We start from the raw sequence: 10,395 nt of genomic DNA on the forward strand, positions 1-10,395 counted from the left end.
TTTTTCAACCTGCTTCAGGAGAAAATAGTTCGAGCTGCAGAACTAAATAGAGAAGGTACCATCTTCTATAAGAGTGTACAGCTGCTGGCGTATGCCTATGATATTGATATCATTTGCCTCAACACCCGCGCCGTTAGTTCTGCTTTCTCCAGACTGGACAAGGAAGCAACACAAATGTGTCTCGCAGTGAACGAGAGCAAGATGAGATATCTCCTGCCATCGAACAAATAGTCGTTGCACTCGCGACTAGGCTCTCACGTCACTGTTTACAGTCATAACTTTGAAGTCGTAGATAATTTCGTCTATCTTGGAAGCAGCGTAAACACCACCAACAATGTCAGCCTGGAAATCCAACGCAGGATAACTCTTGCCAACAGGTGCTACTTCGGACTGAGTAGGCAATTGAGAAGCAAAGTCCTCTCTCGGCGAACAAAACCCAAAGTAGTTACTCATAATTTCCGTCCTGCTATATGGTGCAAAAGCTTGGACAATGACAACAACTGATGAGTCACACTCCAGCTCTGAAAGTATTCGATGCAGTACCCGCCGGGGAAGCAGAGGAAGAGGAAGACCTCTACTCCGTTGGAAGGACCAAGTGGAGAAGGATCTGGTTTCGCTTGGAATATTCAATTGGCGAAAAGAAGATTCGACTGGCGCGCTGTTGTTAACTCGGCAATTATAGCGTGAGCGGTGTCTACGCCATTAAAGAAGAACAACTATTTTCTTATACTCATTGTTTTACTAACATTTTCAGCTGGATATTAACAGCTACAATCGGTTTTTGCTTGAAAGCTAACGCTTGATGTTTTGGGAACAATAAATTTTTCTTAAATATAGAGAGATATACATATACGCAAGTTGTTGATAGGAAATACATATGTACCCTAATTCTATTTTCCAGCATGAATAATCATACAAGTAAGAAATCTTGTGGTATTACACACTTTACTGTAAAGAAATAATTTAAGTCCACTTTCGTTGACAATCGCCACATCAAATTCATTTAGCGCCAAGCAATACAATAGATTGATTACTTGGAATTAAAAATCTTCTCATAAACTTACATACATTTTAGTCAAACACTTTCATTTAAATCTAGAATAAAAGAAGTCAGCCGGAGCCTCTCTTCTCTCCTTAAGTGGGAATTCACGCTTAATAAAGAACTTTCCACTTACGTCATATTAATTTWAAAAAAAATACATAGTTTTATTATAATAATTAAGTTTTTGTGGAAACGCTTGAGTTCAAATATTTGTTTGTTAAAATATATGAATAATTTATTTCTTCGTAAAGTAAAAATTTAGCGCTCAATGTGTTATGTTTGATTTAAAATATGAAACATATAATACATAGGAACAAAAACGCACCCGAAAATTTAAATTAAATTGCCCGGAAATTATGTTTCAAGAAAATGTATTTAGTTAAGTTGTTAAGATTGTCCTGAGGTACTATGTCAAAGATATGGTGCTTGCAACCAATAAAACAAGTAAAAGCAGCACAAAAATCAAGGTGTTAAGGCATTGAGGTATTTGCGTGAAAAAATCAGTCGAAAATTTCCAGAATAATGGAAGKACAATTCATAGATTTTACACGATGATAATGCACCATTGCATAGAGCCATGATTGTGACCGAATTTAAAGCTAAACAATCATCAACTTTTTGAGAAGCAAACTTTCGGTCCAATTTCAAAAGCCATGAATGTTGCTTGTCATCCATGCTTTCGTATTAAATTCATAATCCACATCTGGAGATTTAATTCCTTTGAAGCATCTCGGATTCTTGACCTTTCATATGATAAGCAATTTAACTACCTCCAAACCGATCATATTGCATGCCACGTTAGCATTAATCCTCTCTTTGCTGTTTGCCCCCGCAAAGCACTTCTCATTTTTAAAAGCCACCGTTTTATTTGGTAAGCACTTAGAATACAAACTCGTCCCATCGGCTTTAAAGATATCGTTTTCGTCATATTTTTCTAACAACTTTGGCAAGACATTCGTTACCCATTCATCTCGAGTTTGGATGTTGGCGACAACACATATATCTTTTTTAAACAATCCCGGGACGATTATAAAATTTTTTAAAGCAAGCCTACACTTGTTTCAAATTCTCCGTGGCCCAATGCTRGAGGAAGATTCCTACCACGTGCCGCGTATACTCATTTCAGCATTGCTTCGTCAGTATCCTCTAAGGTACACGTTCGAAGCTTCTTGCGTTTAATTCTGGATGCATTATCTGTGACACTGGTTAAAAGCGTGTCAATGTTTTTTAAAATCGTAGATAATCTCCTGCAAGGAATTCCAAATTTCTTAGCAAAGGCAAACTGATACCGACTTCAAGGAATATGACAGATGGTAATGGTTTCAGTTGACACTTGCATAGTTCGGTGGTTCCCCAAAATACWATTTCAATTTTATGAAAAATAAACGGTTCAAAATATCAGTCTCTGTTTGTGCGTTGTGAAAACAGCAAAATACACACAAATAAATGTGTTATATGGATATTGAAAACGCTTTAATCTTGAARTTACGGTGGCAAAAATTATATGGAGATTATTTTGCACTCAAAGTATACCCAAAACACAGTGCTCTTCTTCGTTATGTAGGAGTTCGTTATAGAGAGTTTCGACTGTATAGGCTATCTGCAACATTTCTGTTATAGTAATATTCGTTATAGTTATTATAGACTTTTCCACTCCGCTTATTCCGAATATTCTGCTCATGCCTACCCGTATAATCTCCGATTGCCTTTGAATAAATGACCTTGAGAATAAGTGACCGTCATCGAAAGTATTTGCAGTATATATTATTCTTCTTCTTGATTTGCGTAGTCACCGCTTACGCGATTATAGCCGAGTTAGTTGGCTAGTTTCGGGTCATGCTATACCTTTTTGGAAAGCTCATTTCAGGCGCTAACACGTGTTTGATTGATTGTCGCTTCTTTTAAGTCGTTCGAGAGTTATAGCGTCGCAAACATGGAGCAAAATAAAGAGAAAATGCGGCAAATTTTACAGTACTACTACGATAAAGGCAAAAATGCATCTCAAGCCGCCAATAAATTTTGTGCAGTTTATGGACCCGATACAGTTTACATTTCCACCGCACAACGATGGTTTCAATGTTTTCGTTCTGGTGTGGAGGTGGTCGAAGATGCGCCACGCTCCGGAAGGCATGTCATCGAAAATTGCGATTGCAGCCGTAGCATCGGTCAAGAGCTGGGCATGAATCATCAAAAAAAATTTTATGACAATTGAAAATTCAATAAAAATACCGCAAGACTTTTCTGACAACCTAATATGTGAGAATTAAAAAAAAATCATATTAACATTATAAACAAAAATAAAAGGGAGAAATAAAATGAGCTAGAATTTGCCATATTGTAGAAATGTAAAATGAGCAGTTAAAAATTTTCTTCGTTTTTTATATTTGCATTCACAATGTAATTTATTCTTTGAAGAGACATTAAACCCAAATACTGCTGTACAAAAGAAAATGTTCAAAATTTTTGCAATGATACTGACGGGTAATAAAATGATATTTGCTATTACTTTTTTGAGTAAAGTTATGCTTTTTGACAACGAACCAATTGGAAGTATTACATAATTATAACTATTATCATAAATACTTATTATTGTAACTAAAAATATATTCCGATTGTTCTTAAAGCAAGTCTTAAGAAAACATTTCGAATAGAGGAAATATTGAATTATGTATGTATAGATATTAAAAGCAAGTTTTTCCAAGGCATCGCCTTAGGCATGACATCTTGGAAGAATTTCTCGCTAAATATTTTCAAAATCGTCAAACACTGTTCAAGAGAGATGAGTAAGGATTGATGTCAGATTGTCAGGCCCAGAATTAAGCTCTGGATTCGACAATCCGACGGGTCTCCGTCCGAAGTTTGATTCCACAGAAAACTTTAGGAACTGAAAGGGTTTGTAGTGCGCAGCCTAGGCCTCCTCCGATTTCCTAATGGGTAGCATTGCTAAAAGTAGTGCGGCTAGTGGCCATCTACCAAGAGTCGGCAAAGGGTCTATCGAAAGCTCACAACAAAATCATAGTCGGTATACGAAATACGACAAACGGCTGGTGAAGACGACATGAAGAGGTCGACGAAAACAGGCAGTTGTTAAGAGGTTTGATTATCACAAAATAGACAATAGCCAAATAATTGGGTTTCATGCAGATAAATCTGCAGCACTCGAAAAGTGCTACAGCCAGTCTGACAACCCTCATAAATTAGGGTACCATCGAGCCTTATACAGGATCCCTTGGTTAGAAATTACTGGATAGAAGGGCTGAACAACAGCTGTTATAATCCACGCATTTAAGTCATTRACATCAATCATCAATAAAACTATTAATGCATTCCTTTTTTATAACTTATAAGATACCAGCTGGCAAGGTGAAACAAAAAGAGCATTTGCTCCAACGACCCACAAACCTTTTCATACTGAATGTGACAACATTTCTTGCTGTAATAATTAAGGAGATTGGTGGAGGAAAAGTTATAGAAATATCGAAATTCTAAACAAAGCTGGATTTCAAAAGCTACTTCCAAATTAGAAGAGAAGAGATTAATTGAAGAGGTTTAGTAAGGGAGAAGAATACTGCTTTAATATATGTCGTCGGGTAAAAATAGGGTTATATTCTAAAGATTTTGATATCTTTCAGCTAACATCTTCCAAGAGGAGTTACTCCATATAGCGAAGGAATGTAGAGTTTTACTGAACTACTGTGGGAAGACACAGACGCCAGGCTGTCTAACTAATCTTATCGTAGCCGGAGATCAATATCCAGCGTATTAATCAATTGTGGAATTTAAGTGTGCCCTTAAGCTGACTGACAGGTCAACTCCATTTCTTCATAATTTGTTATTCCGGTCACAGGACCATGTTCGACAACGCAAATGCAGACAAGATGGCTAATGCAAGAAAGTAGCGAGACGTGCAGTGATAATACCGTGGCCGATGGGAACGATCAATGACAAAAACTATGGACTTAATAGATCTATCCAAACAAAGTATATCATAACATGGCATTGATAAATTGGAAAACATGTRTTAAAACAAAGAATGTCCTACAACAACACTTGCCGCAGCTGCAATTACGAAGAGAGTATGGAAACGAGTCTACACTTTCTCTAGGAGTGCTCAGCTCTGTCGCAAACCAGACATCGGACTTTTGGAATCCATCAGCAACCAAGCCTTGAATGACTATCTATAAAATGGCGGAGATAAGTAGTCACATTGAAGGCATTAAATTGTTTAAGCACAAYAATGGAATGCGATAGATATAAAAGTCTTACGATAGTGTACCAAAATGGTTCATCTAATCAAACTAAGTGGGTTTATTACGAAAATGCACGTTCTGTAAAGTATGTGCTTCGCGCGCTGCGCTCAACTTATGGTCAACATGCTAAGCCTGAGCATACTATTCGCAACACCATCACCCATCTTGAAACCTGGATAATATTGGAACGAATAGATAACGTCCAACAAGCAGTGAAAAAATATAGCAGCCGTAGATGAGAGTGTACACGAAAGCCGTGGAGAGTCCAATCGGTCCCGTTCACTGCAACTCGGATTGACGTATGGAACGACTTGGCACGCCGAGATCTTAAATTGAAAGCATACAAAAAATCAATTGTGCAAGAACAGAACCCTCTGAATATCCCCAAGTGACATCGCTCCAATCTATGGCCTCTTAAAATATTCCAAGAAGATCCGAAATTTTCGGGCCAAATCTTGTTCTAACTCAACGGGTACTAAGACAAGCTAAGTGCCTTATTTGGACGAAAAGCAAACCTTAAGAGATTCAAGAGCCTTAAGAGAGAATATTCAGAAGCATTCAGAAAAGAACAAAGGTTGGTATGGTTTGTTTGACGGTGGAATTATAGGCTYATGATAACCGAATATTTGATGCCTAATATTGAAGCTCGAAAACTTGGCGACATTTGGATTCAACAAGACGGCGCCACTTACCACGCATCGCATCCATCAATAAATGTATTAAGAGAACATTTTAGTGAGCAGATAATTACATGTTTTGGGTCAGTCGATTGGTCACCAAAATCCTATAATATCACACCGCCAATTACCAGTCAAAAGTGGGACTCACCGGATGGACCATCTGAGACGAAGCCGCGGTCAACATTTAAAAAAAGATAATCTGCGATGGTAATAAACATTCCACATTAAGTTTGAAGTTTTTGTGTATTTTTTTTTTTTTTTTTTTTTTTTTTTTTTTTTTTTTTTTTTTTTTTTTTTTTTTTTTTTTTTTTTTTTTTTTTTTTTTTTGAGTAGTGAACCACGAAACACCCTTTATATGTTGATTATATAATAAAGATTTAGACATCACCTGAAGATGTTGAATTTATATCTGCCTTTGGTCTATGAAARTTACACATTTTTGAAACAACACAATATAAGAGTATAATATACATATGTAAGCATCCTGTATAAGTGAGAGGACATGTTGTTGAGGAGAGTATGAAGCTGCCACACTGTTTGTATGTGAGTGCTTACTGTTGAGTTTGCTTACAAAAATGCTTGTATAAAAGGTTGCAAATCAGTACCCAAATGATAATTTCATTATTTTAATTTCATTAAGTAATTTATAAATTCATTCAGTCTTAATTAAATTTGCTACCGCAATTGATGTGTTGGGCTAATTGACATTTAAGTAAGGTTGCTAAGCGAAAATGGCCAGCATCGTTGATAAGCCACATAAGAGTATTATTAATTTTCRGCATAAATTTAATAAAAGATGGTCAGAAAAAAATCATATACTCTGTTAGCAGTTTCAACGTTCAAGGTGAAGCATAAGTATTAATATTTTAAGTTAAATATTTTATAGCCGAATTTCATCTAGTATAATCTTAATAGAATATTCAGAAGCATTTTACACCAGATATGTATTCTTGCTTTTCATATGTTAAGCAATATGGGCACAACAGCGGTAGTTTGCAARCAATAAACAGTTAAGGCAATCAATGATTTATGAACAGTAAGTAATGTGTGATTAAGTTTGTTGTATAAACTAAATTGAATGATTAACATTACAACCATAAGTCCCCAAGCGTCAATTGGTTTTATGTAACACGTGTCACATAAGAACTGAAAGATGTTTATATGTATATTAAAAGATTGACTTAGATGAAAAACCTTTAAACAAAACCAAATAAGTATTAGTTATTGAAAATATAGCCATTAGCAGAGTGCYCGCACGAACATTTAGCTTGATTTTAACCTGAAGTGTGAACAAACAAACAAGTAGCTTTCCTACAATATAGTTTTGTGTGAATATGTATATACACTATATTTAAAAATAATAGAAACCCGATGACTTTTATAGTGCAGTACAGCACTCGTATATCTTTCTGTATTTCAGTTTGAGCGCCAATCGCCTTTCCGAATCCAAGAACTTTTATATACACACATACTACTAGTATAATTCCTACACTGATCCACATATTCGACATATTTGACATACGGCATATACAATATAAGTGTGCACTTCAATACGAATCAATGCTTGTGAAATTGTACAAGAGCATACATACGCACAGCTATAGAAAATTGTACACGCAATTTAACAGCAAGCTATTTATATGCCATGTTGCGTCCATGAATTGCAATATCATCATGATATATGTATACACAGTACGTAATACTTTCTTATCTATTTAATTTTAATGATTATGTCTTTTTCTTTGAAAATGTTTGTGTGTTTCCATCGATGAAGGCTCGGGCAGGATTTCAAGACTAACTACCCTATGCCTAGAGGTTGAACTTTCCAAGAAATTGTCCATCGTTGCATTCACTGCCGTCAAAACTCGAAAAGCTCCCCTCTATGTTCTAAATAGAACAACTGATTTATATATTACCGTTTTTCAAAATCGTACTAATCTCATTTGTTCCACCCAAGCTCAAGAAAAAAGTAAATTACCTACTTAACTCTTCGTCGTATTTGACTTATTCTTCAAAACATTGAAAATAGTCAATACAGTCCATAAAGTATTAAAAACATTACAATGCCTTTGCAAGGCTAAGAATAAAATGTTTTTTTAAATGGTCTCCCACAGATATAACTAGAAGAGTAAAGCCAAATAATAAAATAAAACCTTTACGCTCGGAACGCTTTGTGAAATGAATTAATATTGTTTAAGCTAATTGGGATCATTGAACTTTTCTTACGGAAWCTTAAGCTTAGCCGAGAGGTCAAACTGTTGCAACTGAAATGGTTAGTTGTTAACTTAAAGTTTAATTAACGATATGATAATAAAAAAAATAATTGATAGTTATTATTTTAGTAATATATCAAAAAATTTATATTTTGCGACAAGTCCTAAAATCTCACTAATTTATYTTTCCTGGAATATCTGGCCTGGTAACGATTGGGGCACTGGTGCTAGTCTACAATATTCAGATATTCTAAAATTATATCTGCCTTAACTGCGTTTAATATTGAAATGGCTTACTTGTAATTTAATAAAAGATGTAATGAAACATTTGATAACTAGTGATAATAATAAACGCGAATGAACAACAAAAAACTATTCAAAAAAAGTAAGCAGCTGAACATTTTATACTTTTGCAACTTGCAAAAATCAAAAACCGGCTTATAGCGTAATGAAAATCAGTAGATGAGYTCTTCTTCTTCTTTATTGGCGAAGACACCGCTTACGGTTACAGCCGAGTTCACAACAGCGCAAGTTTGTTGTTTACTTGTCATTGGGGCGTTTTTTACTTGGCGGGTTATACTGTAAAGTTTTGTTGTAAATTTTGTCATTATTTTATTCTTAGCTGTGCCAAATTTAAGGTATTCTTTGTTCCGAATGAAATCAATCAAAAGAATTGCACATTAATTCTGATTTTCGGTACAACAGTAAACGAAACGAAAAACTGGGTATAATATACGTTTGGGTGTRCCTACCAAATGACGGTCATTTATAAGCATCTTATCGTAGGAGTTCACAGAAGGCGTAGAAGATGTAAGTAATTTTTTTTATTGTTCTTTTCGTAAGACAAACGATTTATATTTGTATAAAAATAAAGAGGGATAAAGCTCGAATCACGTCAACACTTGCCTGCTCACTTTACCTATTCTAAAGATTCTCGAACTTCCAGGTGACCTTATTCCTCATATATGTGTCTTACCTCAAAATATATGAGAGAGTGTACTTTACTCATAACGTGTATTTTTATTCCTAAAATTAATCAACTTGGGCGAAAACTTGACCTAGTCCCTATAAAACTAATATCAGGATTTTCGAACAGTCGGCTAACTTGATATCTAATGCTTGGTGTTTGTATGTAAGGTACTTTATAAAACCCAAGAAATTTGGTTTTATAAAATCGAATCGATAATACCCCAACAATCTTATACTATAGATTATATAATATAATGCTCATTTTTCCAAAATTACGTCGAATATGTCTGTAAGAGTGTGAGTTATATGTATGTAGTATATAATTGTATAAAATTGCTTGGATTTCTAACCTCTGGTTGACGTTTTACACCTTAAGATATTTCCCTGATTTTGATTCCTGCAAATTCCAAGAGTATAAATTATTCCCTTGCACCAGAACTAAGGCTCTTCCTTACTTGTTTRTCTTATATTTATTTCGCAAATACTCAGATGTATGTAACAGAATATGACTCTAAACTAGCATGACGTTTAGTGCTGTTYCAGCTACTACTGTACACATCGAGGCAACAAAACGGTGAAAGATACGAATAACTTATTGACAGTATCAAGATAAATTTTGTTAATTTATATATGCATACTAGGGGATCGGGCCTAGGTTTTAATTAACTCACCCCGTTTGTGTTATTTATTATTTATTCTTGGGTCAAATTTAGTAATTCAAATTTCACCCTCTTCCTGTCAACCGATTAATCTGAAATTTTGCATACACTTTGGATGTTGGTGACAATACAATTATGTTTATTCATTATCATTACAAATCCAAGATGGCGGACGCTACAATATGGCGGAAAACGTAGGTTTTATCGATCCCATCAACATGGGTATCAAATGAAAGGTCTSAACAAGTAGAATACAATTTACTATGCAAAATTGAAATCTAAGATGGCCGCCGCTACCAAATGGCTGATAACAATTTTTTATCAATCCCACCAATAAGGGTATCAAATAAAAGGATTTGACAAGAAGAATACAGTGCACTGTACAACGTCAATATTTAAGATGGGCGCAGCCACTAAATGACGTATAATATTGGCCTCAATTTCGTCGAAGTCAGATGTATGCAACAGATGTACCTTCCRTMCGAATTGATTTCGCAAGAGACGGAGTACATCTTATACACCCGAAAGCCATACAGTTTTCAGCTAAGTACAATTACGGCACGGCTGAAAGAAGAATGTTGC

This window comes from Bactrocera latifrons, unplaced genomic scaffold (genome assembly GCF_001853355.1).
Source record: "Bactrocera latifrons isolate USDA-ARS-PBARC rearing strain unplaced genomic scaffold, ASM185335v1 scaffold_446, whole genome shotgun sequence".
NCBI classification, from domain to species: domain Eukaryota; kingdom Metazoa; phylum Arthropoda; class Insecta; order Diptera; family Tephritidae; genus Bactrocera; species Bactrocera latifrons.